Consider the following 20,199-nt stretch of genomic DNA (forward strand, 5'->3'; position numbering starts at 1 on the left):
CCGGTCGCAAAAGTTGTACAGCGGTGCGAAGTGCCTCACAGGCCGTGAGAGACATGATGGCAAGATTCGCACTGGGTGTCCGATTCTGTGTTTGCTGTTGTATCCACAGTGGCCCTGTAGACGACTTGCTTGTTCACTAGTGGTTCATCACTTCCTGGTCTACTGCATCAGCTGCAGGCATTCCTGAAGACTCACGAGGAGGATGTCATTGATGCGCACATTCATTTGCCTGTGACCTCCCTGAGAGGAATGCGGTTTCTTGGCTGCTCTGTATCAATGATGGTGAGCCAATGTATATGTGGGCTTTGTTGGCTATGCAGAATCCTTCCAGGTTTCTGTATGCGTTTGCACCTTTTGTACTGGAGTTATAGGTTCCCTGGTTCACCAATCTGTTTGCATATGTTTCTGTTTTCATGTTAGCATCATTTGCATGTTCCCTAACGAAATTCAAATTCTTGTGCAGGATGTCTGCACAATGGCAGACACTGCACTGCTGAGTTGAGCCGTTCCCGAATCTGGCAGTATTGATGCTAGAGCCTGTGCGTCAAAGCTTAGGTAAAGTGTTGAACCTGTCTAACTCCCAAAGTTTAATTTCGGTTTCATTCCTCACTGATTGGACTAAATTAAATTGTTCTTGCTGCTTATACTTGTAAATTTAGAGCATTGAACTGCTGTTAAGCTCAGTTCCTCTGCACTTAACCGCAGTCATATCTCAAGACCAAATACCGCTTAATTTTCACCGCAACTGTTTCTCATGTGTGCTTTTTTTCCCGAGTGGTCATCACAATGCAAGTGAACAGCTTTGTTTTCATTATTTTTTGAGTGGCTTTGTTCTCTTTGCAGGCGCAGGTTGGCGCAACAAAGGTTGACGAAGCTTCCATTCTTTTCTTTACAATGTTGAAATGCTTATGGAGGTGGTCATTTGAAAATTTATTTATTTTCACATCCTGCAGCCTCAGGTGAAACTGTGGCGTGAGGAGCGGAAAAAATATGTACCCCAGTGTGCCCTTCTGAACACCTGCCCGATGACAGCAGGGTCTAATACACTGAATATTGTGCAGTGGAATTTTTTCTTTACATATTTATTTGTACACTTTTTTCCCAGAAGTGGTTGCCCTCACCCTACAAAGTAATGCAAAAAGTGCTGTGCAGAAAAAAAAACACTGACATTAGTTTTCTGCCTGATTTTCAAGCTATGCAACAGCTGAAATGCCCTGGAGACTATACCATGAAGCCTTCAGCAACACCCGCCGCGGTGGCTCAGTGGTTATGGCGCTCGGCTGCTGGCCCGAAAGACGCGGGTTCAATCCCGGCCGTGGCGGCTGAATTTCGATGCAGGCGAAATTCTAGAGGCAAGTGTACTGTGCGATATCAGTGCACGTTAAAGAACTCTAGGTGGTCGAAATTTCCGGAGCCCTTCACTACGGCATCCCTCACAGCCTGAGTCGCTTTGGGACGTTAAGCCCCCATAACCTTTCAGCAACATTTGCAAAACATAGTTGACATACTGTGCTTCTGCTAAGTGTGCATTCTTTGAGGACCTGATGCCAACATGGTGTGAACAAGACATTGAAGAGACGTCTTCACGATAGCTGTCTTGACAAGTTTACGGTGGAATGAATTGTATGGAAGCAGTCCTTTAACAAAGGCACTGTCTCCTCATTGCTCTTCAGAGCAACCAAACTGCCATATATATAGCCAAGAGAAAATCGGACAGTGATTCAATGATTCAATGTCAAAGTGGTTGTTTTCTGTGCCAAACGAGCTGCAATCGTTGTGCCAGATGACTAGGCCAACCATTTCTTGCACGAATAGAATGCGAAAAAAACAAACATAACATCAGATTTTTTCAGTGCACAGGATTCATTGTACATTGGATCCCACTGTCTTAGGTACTATTTCTTTAACGGCAGACTGGGGTACATTTGAATAATTGTTTTCACGAGCATTGCAAAAATGTAAGTCAGAGAATGGTGGTTTCCTCAGCTTTCATTGCAGAGTATGCAGATGCCAACATATCTTTGACATATTGTAACGGGCAGAAGCATATCTGATAACATGAGAAATTGTCTGAACAGAAATAATTCCTAGTCTGAAAAGAGAAAACTGCACATCTACTCCGGCCGACATTTTACTGCAGAAACCTGCCGTCATGATGGTGATTCTTATTCATTCACAGTGCCGGAACTCTTTACTGCATAAGTCTGTGCAAGAGTGCGAACAGTAAATGGCCAGCAGCAGCAGTGCATCATCCTTTCCCCTGTATTCATTGTCTGTGTACTTAACCAAAAATAAAAATTACGATTACTGACGCTGCAAGACCAGGCCCCTTCTCATCAAACAAGCCATTTCCTACAGTGTACTTCGCACCAAGGCACTGCGAGTTTTCTGTTCGAAACATAAGTTAAGGAGCTGCACAACAGAGTCCACACAACTTTCTGCACAGTGCGGATGTCAGACGAGTGATGTATTCCTTCCAGTCCTCATAAATAGGCAGTCAAACCACACCTTCGGTCAAATGCAGCGTCACACTGGTGTGGATGTTAGTTTTCTGTACAGTATGGTACACTGTTAAAGGGAACATGCGGTCGCGTGAAGTTGACTTTCCGCGAGGCGCTGCTGAGGAAAGCCGGAAAGAATGCCGAGCGGATTATGGTCCGGAGATTTTTTCGGCATTCTGTCCCCATGCATAGATCTCATTTTTCACACCCGCAACACATCGATTACCTCTTCTCGCTACTGAATTGGCTTTTTCCATTCTGTGGTCGCGTTTCGTGCGAAATAAGCAACATTTTCTGCGGACTAGATTATCCATGTGTGAGTGACTTGGTTCATATGCCACTTAACGCGTACAGTACACGTTGATAAACAGTAATAAACATGCTGCTCTTATTGACAGATTCATGCACTAACACTGCGCCTTGGTTTAATCGGCACCTACATCGCTGAAACAATAACAAAAAACGCCTTTACAGACAGGCTAACTGCTGGAAACGCTACAAAGGCTGGAAATGCTACAAAGCATGCGATAAGGATTATCAGTTGATGTCTAAAAAATGGTGTCATTGCATGGCATCAATTTTTTGGTAAGGAAGCATTCAAGTATTTTTTTATTTATTTACACATACTGCTGTCTCTTCTCTTAGAGGCATAACAGGGGTGGGCTACACAGCATTTCATTACAACAATGTCAATAACATAGTTAGGCAGTTCTTTTTGAAATTGATTATTGAGCAATGCACGCAGATCACCGTCCAAGTTATTCTGTAATTTAACATTCTGTGGGCCTTAATATGCCAGCCTGTTGACATTGCAGATCTGCAAGCTTGAGCCATTTGTGCAAGCCACCCAAAACAAACACATTAGGTAAAAAATTGTGAAGCGTAGTAGTGATGTCATTGTTAAAGAGTGCAGGAAGACGGGACACATGAAAGGAAGACAAGCAACACAACCACTGAAGCAAATGGATCAGTACAAACTCGCCCAAACAGAAGCTTTAATTTAGTGGTGATATGTTCACTTTTTCAAGAACTGGTGAGCGGTTTCAGGAGCTTTACATCGTACCAGTCTTTTTAGTTTTCATTTACCCACTGCAGTATGTTTTTTCACATTCACACTGCTCTGATATAATAACTACTAGCCCTTCTGGCATGTATGATCCTGCCAAAACTCAACGAAATTTGGGTGCGCAGAAAAACCCATATACATGCGCCATAACCCATAGCAACATTTCCAAGGCAATCATGAGGGAACATGCACGCTCCATTCACTTGCATAATGCCAGGCAACTGGTACACAAGCACCAGCACACCAATGAAGTTTTTCCTACACAGCCACATTCTGCAAACCTTTGAGGCTGACAAAACAGAAGATAGCAGTGCAGCACAAGGTCATGACTATGACTCAAGATTTCTGGATGATAGGATTTAACAAAAATGGCCATGGAAAACTATGTCAAACATGCACATAGCAAACATACAACAGAGGAGAACCGTACATTGGTGAGTTGTTGGTATACCATGGCAACAGCACCACCACAAGACAATGGCACAGGATCAGCACGGTCCCCTAGTTCTTCTGTCAATATCTTTTGGTGCTTCTTCTACCACAGATTGAATATTCTATATTCAGTACTTCTCATGATAATTTGGTATCTTGCAAATACTTTAAAAAATCTATATTTAGAATGAACTTAAACACTTCTACCCATTCTTGAATTACTCTTAACATGCTTCAAGTTTTTTTTTTTTCTGGGAAGAGGGGGGGGGGGAGGCGAGATGCTGGCAGAAAACTTCAAACATGTTTGCTATGTCCTTTTGCATACATTCCTCCCAGATATTTTTGGGGACACTGTGTTATCTGTTCTTATGAGTAAACAGGTTTTTTGTAATGCTCCTTTTATTATTCTGAATTTGCTGTTAACTATTGTTACAACCCTGCTAGGGACACGTTGTTTGACCCCTCGTAGACCTTACGAAAAAGAAAAAAAGATGTATCGGGGAAACTACCCGTGGAATCTCCCACGCACGCTCCCTTTGTGTCGGACCGTGAGACGTGACCGACGATGGACAAGATGACGAAAGGAAGCGGTCAGAAGCGCATTCCCGAGGACGAAGTAGCAGCGGACCTCCGTATCCTCCTCTCCCATTCCCACAGGGCTCAGCGTGCTATGTGCGGCGACTCTTCTGATCTGTGAATCGTGTGGTGAAAGCGGCGGAGCCTCAGTGTATTTAACGAGTGTCCTGAGTACGAACGATCGCTCTGGGCCCCGACGACAAGGCTCATCCAGTTGCTCGACGCTATGAATTTTTAATTCTTGACTGTTTGCTCTTTCGGTTTCCTTTTAAATTATGTAATCAAGTTTCATGAAAAGTGCCAGTAAACCCGTTTGTTTTTCGTTTTCCCAAGCTTGAAGTTCCATATTTCTTCAACCCGAAGGCACGGACACGTTACCCAACGGAGCCCGGGTTCGAGTGAACCCCTGCGCCACGACACTATGAATGATTTACTTTTCACTGTTCAGGAATTTTTTACAGTTGAACATAGTCTCAGCAGATACTTTCTTGTTACTCAGTACTCAGTACCATAAGTAACTGTTTTCATGAAAAGTACTTTCAACAAATCTGTTTTGCGCTCAGTGCCCAAACTTTGACCTACAGCAGACAGATCTGAGAAAAACGCAAGACATAACGGCCACTCAATGTTATTTCACAATATCAGCATACGGTGATGCCAAGTTCAGCAATACATAGTACCACAACTTGTTTGGCAGATTTCGCTACAAATGTATTAGGGTGTCTTGCCATGCTGTTGCCAAATACAAGACATGTTAACCAGTTGTAGCATTTGTCATTATGAGCAGGCAGTGGTAGTGAAAAACACTTACAGTAAAAAAAAGAGAGAAGAGGCTATCAAATACAGATGCTTGGATGAAGCATGTTGATGACCTCTGTTAACACTAGTTATGTCAATCTGAACTGGTAGCCGCGTTCACACTCATTTGAGGTGCTGAATCGAGCTGGACTGGTCAGAAACGTGCTTATGGAGTGTCTTTATATGGTTATGAAGGCATCAACTGTACAGCAATTGTAAACATTGTCACTGTCATTTTGGCTCAGGAGGGCTACTATTTTAGTGTGAAAGTACTACTTCACGAGGTCTAACTGGCTCACAGAGTTAGTGTGAAGCTTGACCTTGAGGATGACCTTGGCAAACATAATAAAATAAATATTGCCGCAACTGGGATTCGAACCCGCGGCGGCGCGAGCAGATCAATTTCGCTGGCCTATGCACGAGAGCACGATGCTGCTGCCGCAGACGACCCCGGCTCGCGTTAAACTGAAACACACGCTCGCGCTGTGCATTGCATGTCGTCGTCTTCATCAACCAAAACTACTCTAGAACTAATCACGTCGCCAGAAGTGCCGACGACCTAGCAAAACCATGAGACAACCAGGCTAAACACGTGCTTTCACACATACACTCGGTTTAACTACGTTAAAACCCTACCACTCCCCCCCCCCCCCCCCCCTTGTGCGGTACCCATTTACTATACAGGGTCACAGTGGCTGAGCTCGCGCACTGCGCTCAGTATTTCTAAGAAAATTAACTGTGTGAACTCGCTTAATTGAACAGGTCAGGCCTGAAGTGATCAATTTCGAATCACCTCACACGGAGGTACTATCGGCAGGCAACATTTACGAGGTGGGAGTGTACGGGGAAGAAGATTGGTTTTTGGGGAAAAGAAATGGCGAGAGAAGAAAGGACTGAGAGAAGAAAGGAAGAAAGATGTGCTGTAGTGTATGGCTCCGGAATAATTTCGACCACCTAGGGATGTATAACGTGCACTCACATCACACAGCACACGGGCGTCTTTGCGTTTGGCCTCCATCGATAACGCGGTCGCCGCAGTCGGGTTCGAACCCGGGAACGCCGGCACAGTAGCCAATCGCCACCTAAGCCAATCGCTCGAAGTGTCTGAACGAGGGGACTTGCATTCGCCACACGCTGGTAGCATTTTTAAAGCACTAGGTCGCGAGGAAGCCCCACAATAACTTTTCTTCCCCGAGAACACGCACCCCAATAACTTTTGCTGCTGGTAGTACATACATTTACGCGGTATGAACTCGACTCGATCCGATAAAATTACGCTGCAGTAAATGCCTCCGAAAAGAAAAGTGACCATAAGGTACCTCAACTGCTGTTTTCCCAAAAATTAGTACAGTACTAACGAAGGCCGTGCAGGTAGCCGCGCAGCACGGAAAGCTCACCTGAACTGGCTCCAACGTATCATACTTGAACACTGCAGCATAACTTTTTTCCTTGCGCTTAAAGATGCACTCAGTGTTACAACAAACGCAAGAACAGCACCAATCCAGCCACAGATACAAACGACCCGCGGCACGCAGGATGATGCTGATGTCGATGGGCAGGTCGTCCCAGGCAGATAGCGCTACAACGCTACCTACGAAATGAACTTTTTCTGCAACTGATACGAAATGCGCTGGAGGCATGGCTCACAATTTAAGAAATGACACCACAATAGCACCATAAAAACAATGAAAGCTGACAGCAAAAATAACGAAAGTGCAGATTTTAGACAAAACTGCCAACCGTAAAATCAAAACCGAAACTCTGCAAGGAATGCACTCGGAAGGCAACTTCACCATTTTTTTTTGTCATCGAAGCGCGTTGACCTACAGCTGCGCGAACTTGAGTCTCAATTTTGAAGTGTGAAAATGTTATTCCTAAAACCGGCACCATTTTTTTCCTGTCAGAGTCGCGACAGCGCCTGCGTCACGGCAGCGGCAGATTTGCCAGGCATGAGAAGTATTTCAAGCAGAAATTTACAAGCTACATATGTACACAGTAGGTCTAGATACTCTTTCGCGAATCAAATGCTCTCTCGTAACCGAAATAACATTGGTTTCGGTTCCATAGCGTTCACAATTTCACCAGCGCTGCGACTAGGAACAAGAACAGAGAAGGAAGACAAGGACAAGCGCTTGTCCTTGTCTTCCTTCTCTGTTCTTGTTCCTAGTCGCAGCGCTGGTGAAATTGTGAATATGTACCAACTAGCTCAAACCACCATTTTGCTACGTTCCATAGCGTGCACTGCCATCAGACAGTACACGGGCCTCTAGCATTATAACGCCTCCATCGAAATGCGACAGCCGCCGCGGGATCGAACCCGCGTCTTTCGGGTCAGGAGCCGAGCACAATAACCACAGCAGCGGCTGAACGGAGGTGCTGGCATTCATGGAGGTACATGGAAGATATGGCGAAGCTATTATAATTATGCAGTCTCAACCTCTTTTCTCGAGGCGTCATATCTCGTTTCACAATTGGACGGGTAAAGATTGCAGGCTGAGATAAGCCGCGTTTACAAGAATACAGCAGTGCTGCACCCCATATTTCGCGGACGCGACGCGCTACTATTCACATATGTACTATCGGACACAAAAGTTTGCGGGACGAGAGTTTTTGGAAAAACGTTTATTGCAGCTCCACCTCACTAGTCAGCCGCCAGATAATGTATGAAGTATACTAAAGAGTGCTTGGCTAAGGTGGCCTAGCATGGCCATTGTCTGGGCCCTTGGCAAGTTTCGACTTTATCATAATGGCCGTCCTTTTGACGTGGTCACCAACCACCACGCCCTATGCAGGCTTTCTTCGCTAAAAGATCCCTCCGGTCGCCTGCCATGGCTCGATGGACTCGCCATCTACATGAATATAACATACGTGTCGTATATCGGTCGGGCCGCAAGCACCATGATGCTGATGCCTTGTCCCGCTCCCCGCTACTGGCCGAGCTTGCCAGCCTCTCTGCCCTTGAATCCGCTGCGCCTTTGTTCAACACCTGCGACATGACTTCTGAGCAGCGTAAAGATCACTGGATTGCCTCTCTTCTCGACTTTCTCTCTGCCCCATCTACGGCACCAGCGTACCGCACTTGGAAAATTTGTAAATTGTAGGGTTTAACATCCAAAAACAACCCGCCGGCTACAAGGATCGCCTTAGTGGAGGGCTCCGGATTAATTTCAAGCACGTAAAGAAGACTGAAGAGACATACACTTAATGCAATGTGACCATGCTGCCTCGAGAACTTTTGCATAGGCTGTCAGAAGCAAAAGGCCAAGGGCTATCCCGAACTATTTCCTGCGTAGTGTCTCATGGTGTCAGAAGCTTCAAACCATTTAGGTAAAGAGAGCTAATTAATCAACAGCTCAGAGCGAGACTAACACCGTTCTTGTTTCAGGTTGTTGATCAATGTGACCTCACCATGACATCTGCTAGGCATCCTGGTTAGCTTAAATGTAGAGTGAGTGCCCAGGCAAGCAGTGGTCTCTGGTTTCATCCCCAGACTAAGACGAATTTTCCTTCAGCTGCAAAGCTTCTGAGAAAGCTGTCTAGCATTGCTCTGCAACCGTATAACTGCGATCAAGTAGAAACTCATGAGTAATTACAGCCTAATTGAAATACATTTCACCTCTAGTGTTTCCCTTAAACACTTTGGACTACATTCTGAATGTGCATTCCAAGAGCATCTTCCATTCCCCAATATTATCCTTGCCCTAAAACAGTTAGCAATCTGAAACTCAAAACAAAACAAGAGGCTCCATGCTGACACTGTCAACAGGAATTTTCTATTCAGTATTTAAGAATATATGCATCCTATTGCAACAATATTTTTGATACAGCATTGTGTACACAGACTTAGGACAAAAATCAATCGCACTCTCACTTTACAGTTCCATTCAGTGCTTCTCACGATGAACCTTCATGTCTACTCTTTGGTTATAAGAGAATTTTTGCTGCAGTGCTGCCTGCATTACCTACCCCTTTCCAATTTCCTATTCTTCTTTTGCCAAGGCTGTGGAGTCTGATTGCACCTGTTTCAGTTAATAGGTATATTTAGCAGGCTAGTAGCTGCAGTCCACCGAGTGTTTGAAGTTACTTTCCTTGCAATCGAATAAAATGCAGCAGGAAGCTTTTAGACAACTCGATTCTTATACCCCTGTCACACGGGCACTCTAAAGGCACTTTGAACTAATGCTCTTTTACGCTCCCAAAGGAGCACTACTTCAAGGGAGTTCGTCCGTGCTACACGGTCGCGGAACGACCTTCGCAAGAACTTTTTAGCGCCCTCATCGGCGAAAAGAGTTATTTAAATTGCAAACCTCACTGCACATGTAAATGCATAAATGTCACATGTTTTTTAGTAAATTAGCTTTATAACCGTATTATGTTAAAGCAACGCAATTTTAACTGCAATAATGACACGATTTTCCAAGTACAGAGCATAACATCACAGTGCTGGCCACACTGAGCCCAACTCGCTCGTATATCTGGAACGAGAGTATGGCGTGGTGAGACTGCCGCAAAACAAATGGTCTTATATTTTAAAACACCACTAATCTTATGAAGTGAATTTATAAAACGAAAATTGAACGTTTCTTTTCTCAATTTATTTATGCTGTTAACTCGCTGGGGGAGAGAGTACTCCCTTGAAGCCTCAAAGGACGAACTCGAGCTGCCTTGTTTCGAAGCTCCTTTGAGCTAGGTGTCCTTTGGCGCGTCCGTGTGGCAGCGCGCGTTCGTCCTTAGAGTAATGGAGCATTAGTTCAAAGTACCTTTACAGTGTCCGTGTGACAGGGGTATTATGCTGCAAACCTGTTGGACCTAACATGTGCTTTCTGGCAGTTTCTCAGGGTCATCTTTCTGCATTTTTGGAGTACACTGAAACTTAGGATTAGAGACAATGTTAGATAATGCTTTGTGCAACATGCATGGAAACAACTTCACATTTTTTTGCCGTGGCTGCAATCCTAGCAGGATGACCTAGAGAATGAACTAACACATGCTGACGTTTGAGTTTAGGTTCCCTGTTGGGCTTTCTAGAAACTATATGCTTGCTGCATGAAGTCGAGGGTTGGACGGAAACCTGTCTGGTCGGGGCTGTACGTGGAGAATGCAGAACACCGAGCAAAATAAAATGAACTCCTAAATGACGTTTCAGCTCCCACACGAGAGCCTTGTTCACAAACAGGTGCAGACGTGTAAGGCTGGCTATTTAAGCTTGAAAATGTGCCTAGGCAGCGGGCGTATGCACTAGGAAGTGCCCCGTCAGTGCGATTAAGAGTGTTTGGAAGGGCGTCAGGAAAGGAGACACGATCTCGCGAATGCTGTTCACCGCATGTTTACAGGAGGTATTTCGAGGCCTGAATTGGGAACAGTTGGGAATAAGAATAAATGGAGAATACCTAAACAATCTGCGATTTGCTGATGACATTGCCTTGCTGAGTCACTCAGGAGGTGAACTGCAAATCATGATCAATGAGTTAGACAGGCAGAGCAGATCGATGGGTCTAAAAATTAACATGCAGAAAACCAAGGTAATGTTCAACAGCCTAGCAAGGGAACAACAGTTCACAATCGGCAGCGAGAGCCTAGAAATTGTGACGGAATACGTCTACTTAGGGCAGGTAGTGACAGCTGATCCGGATCATGAGAGGGAGATAACTAGAAGGATAAGAATGGGGTGGAGCGCATATGGCAAATTCTCGCAGATCATGAGTGGCAGTTTGCCAATTTCCCTCAAGAGGAAAGTGTACAACAGCATAATCTTACCGGTACTCACCTACGGGGCAGAAACGTGGAGGCTAACGAAGAGAGTTCAGCTTAAGTTAAGGACAACGCAGCGAGCTATGGAAAGAAAAATGATAGGTGTAACGTTAAGAGATCGGAAGCGGGCAGAGTGGGTGAGGGAACAAACACGGGTTAATGACATCCTAGTCGAAATCAAGAGAAAGAAATGGGCTTGGCCAGGGCATGTAATGCGAAGGCAAGATAACCGCTGGTCCTTAAGGGTAACGGAGTGGATTCCAAGAGAAAGTAAGCGGAGCAGGGGGCGGCAGAAGGTTAGGTGGGCGGATGAGATTAAGAAGTTTGCAGGCAAAGGGTGGATGCAGCTGGCAAAGGATAGGGTTAATTGGCGAGACATGGGAGAGGCCTTTGCCCTGCAGTGGGTGTAGTAAGGCTGATGATGATGATGATGATGATGATGATGATGATGATGATGATGGAGATTCTTTTCTGTTTTCAAAATGCACGCGTTGCTCAATCTATATGATGCTGCTTGCTTTCAGAATTTTCGACGAGTGCATTTGACGAAGCTTTCTTGTTTTCAACATCATACTGGTGTTGTTTCAACCTTTCAATGAAGTTTCCACTTTCACCCACATGCACATGGTTTTACAGTCTCTGCACGGTATACTGTACACTACGCCCGGAATTTTTTTTTTTTGATGCGGACAACAGCTCTATACCTGGCTTGAAAAGTGATGATATTCTAGAGTTTCGTTTTTATTCATTGTTCTCAGCAATAACTGTCTGCAACTCCCTACTAACAATCATCACATCATCTAGTACAGAAGCATCATTCCATAAATGGTTGAAAAAGTGTGTACTTTTTAATTACCTTCATTTGCCATGCCAATGAACCCTGTATTTATTGTGTATGGCTTTTATTGCTTGAGTGCTTTTGTATAGCATTGTGTTCTCTTTTTGCCATGTTCCTTAATGAGTTTGTAAAAGTGAGCATGCTTAATCTAATTTTTTGTTGTGATTTTTAATTCCCGCTGCACCTGTTTTCCGACATGTAGTTGCTATCTGCCATATGTTTAATATGTGTCATATATACAATTAATAACAGGAGGTCCCCTTGACAGTTTCTACTCAGGGCCTCCTCCTCTACTAATTTATTTACCTCATGCCTGCACTAGTTTTTGAAAAAACAATAATGTATGTCAAATAAAACTTTGTAGTGGTTATTCCTCATCTGCATGCCGCCTTGCTCACATATTGTTAGATTCACACCGCCTGCTAAGCTAGACCGCATGCTGAAGGTCAGATTTTGAGTTAATGGGATTGGTATATTATTCCAAGATGTTGATTAGGCCAAGGTATTTGGTCCTGATGATATTCCGTTAGTGTAATTCACAAATTGTGTATGATTCACCTACTTTGCTGAAAGCTTTGCAAACTGTTCACATCACCTTTGCAAGAAAGTGTTGTAATCACTTCGATAGGTACAGAGTTAATCTTATTACTTTAAGAACAAGCAAGAAATTTATGTTTAGGAGTGCTTTTTATCTCAGGCCTTGGATTAAGCATGTGAATTACATTTGGAATGAGGCAGCCATCAGCTACGGGTTTATTACAGTAGAGATTCGGTCATTTCCAAAGTGATTTCAGAATACAGCTGATAGTCATGTCTGACCTATACTTGAGTATGGATGTGATGGTTGGGACTGGCATACATGGCCACTTATAAGTAAATTGAAAAAATTCACAACAGTGCTGCTTGATTTCCACCGGGAAATTAAAGACAGCAACTCAGAATGACACAGCAAATACAAACTGAAATAGAAACAGCAGCAGAACGACCACGGGAAAAATCTTTGACTAAAATCATTCTACAATATTTACTTGCTAAAACTGCTGTAAACTGTGAGAAATATACTCAACCAACAACTTAATTACATATTCAAGAATTTCAATGTAAAAGAGCTTTGCTTAAAGGGTGATGTTTTCCATTCTTCTGTTTTTTACCTATCCTAGAGTAGAACAGCTTAGTGTCACGTACTGTTCATATATTATCCAATGTTGCTTTCTTCCATGATTTCAATGAGTAGACTGTTTTCTTTTTCAACATTTTTAACTCCTTGGATGCTATGGGGTAGTGCAAGTAACTATTAAAAAAATATATTGATGTTCAGAGAAGTAGCCACCTTTTTTTTTATTCTGAGGACACTAGATAAGCTCCAAGCCATCAAAGGGGGGCTCACTACACAGCATCAAAAGAGTCATTGTGCATTGGATAAAAGGAGCAAGCACATACACCACGCATGGAAAGCAGGTCTCTAAGTGAGAGAAGCTTGCACTTTCAGAATCAATATCACTTATGTTTAGGACCTACCAGATCATAGATTGCAGAAGATATGTGGATGCCACATCGAGCTCAGATTAGACACAGAGCAGTGGATGCAATATTAATAATTACTAGTGTTTTCACAGTTTATTTAGGGGAGGTTGTGCTTAGTGGGATTTTTCCCTTCCTGTGCCCAATGTTAAGATAAGACAACAAGTATATGCCATCATGAAACTGTTTGCAACAATGTCTAAATTAAGGAAATGATCTTACAGCCCGATACACTGTTCTAGGTTACCTGACACAATTGACACAAGCTCCTTTATTTCAGTTTCGCCTAATCAATCATGCGACAACTTCACCCGTAACCGCGCGCAGCTTTCATGAGAGGTGTGAGATAGAAATTAACGTTTGACGATTCAGCAATTTGAAAAAAATGTGCCACAACCCAAGACGAAGAATGGGCAAAATGAGTATGGACTGTAGGGACAATTTTTTCAGTAAACCACGAAAATATACGCTGAAAACCTACATCATACAAAAACCACTCCGGCAGGGACATTACAGCAGCCCCGCTAAGAGAAAAGACTCAACAAAGCGACGGTTACGCAGAAAAATCACCGACAATGAAACAAAAGTGTTAGAAGGAATGTTGGCTTTCTTATTGTGAAAGACCAGGAATTTTACACACTGCCTGTGACACTCACCTATTCGCACAAATGCAGGCCAGGCTAGCGTTACTACAATACAACTTGGGCCTGGCAGACGCTTGCATTTGTCGGGAACGGACGTGGGCAACACTGCACTTGGCTGCAGCGTCTGTTTTGGCAACATTGCACTTGTCGGGAACGGGCGTAGGCAACACTGAACTTGGCTGCAGCGTCTATTTTGGCAACGTTTCACTTGTCGGGAATGGGCATGGGCAACATTGGGCTTGTCTGCAACGGCTAGCAAACGGAAATACGCCGCCCGGCGGACGGCCAGGCCGGCCATCCCTAGCGATTCCCTAGGCCCTCTAGGGACAGGCCGAGAGGCCGAGAGGCGCGGCAACCCCACATCCGGTTGAGAACGAGGGCGAAGCGGAAAAAACGTCACGCAGACACGCATCCCACCAACCAATCGGCGTTTCCAGCCTACCGACACGCAAACGCTTCTGAAACGGCGGCGCGGAAAAGGTGTCCCCACCCTGAAAGCGGAGGCGAGCGGACATCCCATTCGACTTCTCTCCGAGCTACTGTCGTGTTCGGACGGAATTTTCGGAAGACGTACCACGTGCAATTGCTTTTGCTGTTTTCCCTAGTTTTCAGCCCCACGATGGGGCTCTTAGCATCCCCTAGTCCCCATAGAGGATGAACCGTCTTGATGAGACGATGGAGGGATTGTCCTCGAACCTCCGCTCACAGGCGACCGGGAAGCACCGCAGTGTGGGCAGTGTTGACTGCACCCGCTCGCTGCACCAACTCTACGCGGATGCGAACCGGATTTTGGAGCTGCAATCTCAGGCGCAAGGCTTCGTCACCGCCGTACAACGCCCTGATGCTGCCCAGAGCTCCTCTGGGGCCTCTCCGCCAGCTGCGAACGCCAGCCCCCAGGTAGCGGCTCCTGGAATGGTTGTGACCATCCCAGTGGACGCAGGGGAGAAGAGCTCCATACTCTTCTTGGACACAACTGCTGAAGCCAGTTCGCCTGGCGCGGAGGGAGCACGCTCGGATTCCCTGCTGTACAAGAATCTGGACAGCTCTTTTCGGTACCCTGCAATATGCGTACCGAGCCCGCGTTTTGAAAGCTGTTCTCCGATCGCGCCTCAGGCGACCACGACGCCGCTCAGACCGGAGGTACCCACCCCACATTCGCGGAACGAGCGCCGAGCAGTATCGCCCAAGAATCCTAGGCATGCAGGGTAGAAGAAGCTACAAGCCGACCCCGTATTCCTCCCTCCTGCCGACGGGCAACAAGACGCGCTGCAAAAAAAAAAAAAAGACCGGCTCGCGTTCCAGCCCCAAACAACAAAAATGTGGGCCTGGGAAGCAATACAAGGCCCCACCACAAAGGGAATCCAACTTGTGCCTGGAAGACTTCCCGCCAATGCTGCCCGCTGCACCTGCCGCTGGAAACCCTCTCCACACCTCCTCCGACGGGCAACCTGAGCTGCTATCGGCAGCGCAGCAGCAACTCCCGTCCCAACCCAGAGATGGCGCTGGTGACTCCGTGATAGCGGTGGGGCGCACCGGCGGGCCGCCTCGGCTTCTGGCCTGGAATCATCGGCACAAGCCGTGTCGTCTGCTAGCAAAGAGGCGCCCCCGCAGGCAGTGCTGTCAACCGAGCGGGGGCCACTGACGCAAGCAGAATCACTTGCCGGCGACACGCCGCATGAAGAAGTGCACAGGGCAAATACACATGCCTCGAGCGCACACCCAAGTAACCCTGCGCCCATGGCAAGAACTTCCCAGGCCGCGCTGGCTGAAACCCTCGGCACTAAAACCGAGACGGTACTCTTCCGGCCAAGGGAGAGGAAAGGCAATTTCCTGGCATTGTCCAGGGAAGTCATCGGGGCCCAGCTCTCTAAACTGCCGGGAATCAGCAACGTTCGCGTCAATTTTCGTCGGAACGTGGTTGCCGTAGACGCCGAGCCTTCCGCGCAACTCGAGCCCCTACTCGCGGTTGCGGAAATAGGGGATGTCCGTGTCCGCGCTCGAGTGGCCAGCACGAACACCTGTGCTGGCATAATCTACGCCGTCGACGGCAATATGCCCCTCGACGAGGTCCTCGACAACATGGAGAGCAAAGTCCCCATTCTTGGATGCTCCCGCAGTGGTCGTAACATCGTCGTCCGGTTTGCCGGAGTCACCCCTCCTGAGGAGATTGCGCTGTTTAAGCTGAGGCGTACAGTGCGCGCGTCTCTCCCACGCCCGGTGCAGTGTGCAAAGTGCGGTGCGCTGGGCCACGCCACAGCGACGTGCAGAGCGCCGACGCGCTGCCTCAGATGTGGTGGACCTCATGCCACCAAGGAATGCGCCGCAATTAAGCCGCGCTGCATCAATTGTGGGGGTCCACATGACGCCAAGGAACCTCGCTGCCCCCGCTGGCAACAGGAGCGCAAGGTTGCCACTCTCCTGGTCACATCCAAACGACCTATCACACGCCGGGAAGCCACTCGCACAGTGCGCGCTCAAATTAGTGCAACTACAGTGCCATCCCGAGATGCAGCATCCAAAAAGCCACGGTGGAAGCCCACGTCAAATATAAGAGAAGGCACCACCTTCTCCGAAGCCCTGGCTGGGAAGACGGCATCTAGTCAGCCCCTCCACTCCAGTGCGCCACCAGATGCCAAGGATGCTGCAATCGCTGCCCTAACGGCGGCTGTTCTCGCACTCGTGGACCACCTCCCGGCAGACTCCATCGCCCGCCAGCTGTGCACTGCGGCCCTGGCGGCTCAAGAATCACTAGCCCAACATGGCTAACACAACAACTCGAAGGCCGCGCATCCGGCAGTGGAACTGCCGCTCCCTGCGCCGCCGCCACGCAGAACTGGTTCAGCTCCTTCCGCGCCTCGAATGTGATGTCCTTGCCTTGCAGGAAACATGCGTTCGCGCGGAGGAGCTGAAACTACCCGGATTCACCGGATACAGTGGTCCCACCAGTTGTGCTAGTGATCCGTGTGTAGCTGTGCCATGCGCCGATCCAACGCATGAGCCTGGTCGACCCCGCACTGCCATCTATGTGCGCAACTCACTGCCCCACCTGCTTGTGAGTGTGTCTGACCTGTCGACGGAAGCGGCGGAGTGTTGTGCAGTGATTGTGCGCGTGCGCGACACAGACACGGCTGTCGCCAGTGTTTACGTGCGACCGCAGGTTACGTGGGACGCCGCACAAATTGAAAAGCTGGCTGACCGCCTGAACTGTGACGCGGTGTTGTGCGGCGACTTCAATGCACACCACACCAGTTGGGGATGCCACAGCACCAACCGCCGAGGAAGGGAGCTCTTCTCGGCTGCCCAGCGAGCGAGGCTTCGCATCATAAATAGCGGAGCGGCCACGCACGTACAGCGGGTGGGGCAGCACAGCGCGATTGACATTACGCTGACCTCGTCCAACTGTGTATACAGGGGGGGGGGGGGGTGTGAGCCGGACACACAGGGGTCCGATCACTACCCAATAATGCTCACCCCAGTACACCGTGATCAAGCAACCACGCGTGTGTATAGTGTAGTGCGGTGGGGCGAGTTTCGCGAGCGCTGCGGCACCAGGTCTCCTAGCGGAGTACATTTTTTCGGACATGTGGCCCAGTGAGCGCGCGTGGCAACTGTGAAGTGCTCTGTGACTGTGGGTGATCCAGTCCCGGATATTAAACTGCTCAACGTGCGCGCTGCACGACGTGTAGCCCAGCGGCGAGCCATCCGCACTGGCAAACCAGAACACTGGACGCTTTACAATCGCCTGGACGCCGTCTGTCGCCGCCACGCCGCCCGCTGCCGCAGACGGAGTTGGGCTCGAGTGTGTGGTGCACTGTGTGACTCCCGTCACCCTGGCCGTCCCTGGAGGATACTGCGCGCGATGCTCTACCCTGCTGTGCCTCGCTGCGCGCTCCTTACCATCGCCATCGCTCGCGGTATCAGCACGGCGCAGCTGACGGAAGCCCTGGCTGACCACTTCGCGCCGCCTCGCTCGGTGCCGCTGGGCATCACGCTGTCCAGCCCCCCGGCTCTACCAGCACGGCTGCAGACAGAGATAGCCGAGCTCTGCAACGCGGATATCACCCCCCACGAGCTTGGCAACGTACTCGAGCGTCGACGCGGCAGCCGCAGTGCTCCCGGAGCGGACGGTATTACGTATCAGATGCTCCTCAACATCGAGAGCCACCAGCGCCCTGCGCTCCTTGCCGCCTATAACCAAATCTGGGCCAGTGGGGACATCCCGGAAGATTGGAGGAGCGCTCTGGTTGTGCCCGTCCGGAAGCCCGGGAAGCCGCAGAAAGCGCTTACATCTTACAGGCCGGTTTCATTGACCTCGGCCGCCGGGAAGACGCTCGAGGCTGTTGCGCTGCTCCGCCTCGACTGGATCGCCACAGCGTGCAGGGCTCTGGCGCCCGAACAAAGCGGATTCCGGAGAGGCCGCTGCACGGCGGACTGCATCTCCCAGGTGGTCTCGGCGCTCGAGGATGCCAGGGGACGAAGAGAGGTGTCATACCTCATCTTGTTGGACGTACGCAGCGCGTTCGATCTGCTGCCGCACACCGTCGTCCTCGCTGCCGTGCGCTCACTGGGCGTTAGTGGCAAGCTGCTGGCATATGTGCAGGCCTTCCTTAGCGGCAGGGTGCGGGTGGGCAACTCCATCAGCTCGCCCCGCTCCATCCATTCCGGCGTCCCGCAGGGAAGCGTGCTGAGCCCGTTCCTGTTTAACCTGACGCTTGCACGGCTGCCCCACTGTCTCCCCGCTTCCCGGCACCACGTCCAAATGGCGGTCTACGCGGACGATGTGGCGATCCTTGCCTCCGGTCCAACCTACGAAGGCCCAGCTGTCCGCGCGGCACTACAGAATGCCCTGGATGCGGTCGTCAACCACCTGGGCAACATCGGCCTAAACATCTCGCCAGAGAAAACTCTGGCAATGATGGTGCACCCCCGGCCGAGCTACCGCAAGAACACACCACGGCTCCACCTCTTCGGAAGCCCACTCCCTTGGCAGACCAGCGTCAAGTACCTGGGGGTGACCATTGACCACGCGCTGCGGTGGAAAACGGCGGTGCAAGGACTCCGAGCAGGGAATTTGCCGCATCACTTGGTATGTTGCCCGCCTCCTCGCAGGCGGCGAGGGAATCAATACCACTCGCGAGGCAACTGTACGAAGGTATAGCCGTGGCGCGATCTCTCTATGCGCTCCCGCTGGTTGGTGTCCGCGCCTGGCAGTGGGAACAGCTGGATGCCGACCACAGGAAGGCCCTGCGTCGCTTTGCGGGACTCCCCAACACCTCGCAGGTGGGCCCCACCTACGCCGAGCTCGGGGCCTGGCCGGTTTCACTACGGGCAGAGCGAGCGGCTCTCAATCACACATCGAGCGACTTCACCGTGCGCAGGGCACAGCAGAACTCATAGCCAGGCTCCGCAATTCACCGCACTCGCGCATGGGGCACGTGGCGCGCCTCTTTGACGAGTGGACGCCGCTAACCCGCTCCATCGCTCCACCTGCCCTGCCGTCGCCACATCGAAATCGGCCGCTGAGCATACAGACGGAACTACCGCGAGTGCGATCCAAGCGCGACACCCCCCGCTGTGCCATCCTTCAGGAGGCGGCCGAGCGTCTATATGGCGACTATGCAGACCGAGTGGTCCTCTACACAGACGGCTCTGTGATGGATAATGGAGAGTCCGCCACAGCGTCCTGCGCCGTCCCGGCTCTTGGAATCGAGCGACAGTGTAGAGTGCCGCACTGCCCCTCTTCGACTGTGGCCGAGCTGGCTGGGCTCCACCTCGCCGCGGACATCATCGCCGGACAGTCTCGGATGACAGCTGTGGTGATAGCGAGTGACTCAAGTGCCGCCCTGCTGCAACTACGTCATCCCGACCGCGGCACCCCCTGTGTGGCGAATCTGTTTGCCAAACTTTGTGCAGTGCGCGATCGCGGTTGTGACATCGTGCTGCAATGGGTTCCTTCGCACATTGGCCTGCCCGGTAACGAGGCAGCCGATCGGCTAGCGAAGAACGCGCATGGGGACAGTGCGATTCCCGAGAGCGACGCTGTGACGCCCTTTGACGTGGCCCGCAACACCA

The 20,199-nt window shown here is 49.2% G+C and overlaps 1 protein-coding gene across 1 annotated transcript in view; it reads left to right on the plus strand.

The window, feature by feature from the left end:
* The window catches only part of LOC144132299 (sarcospan-like), a 275,507-nt gene that overhangs the window by 105,872 nt on the left and 149,436 nt on the right, over positions 1–20,199 (plus strand). The gene's annotated exons all lie outside the window — the stretch shown is intronic.

The sequence above is a fragment of the Amblyomma americanum genome, chromosome 5 (assembly GCF_052857255.1).
Source record: "Amblyomma americanum isolate KBUSLIRL-KWMA chromosome 5, ASM5285725v1, whole genome shotgun sequence".
Lineage (NCBI taxonomy): Eukaryota > Metazoa > Arthropoda > Arachnida > Ixodida > Ixodidae > Amblyomma > Amblyomma americanum.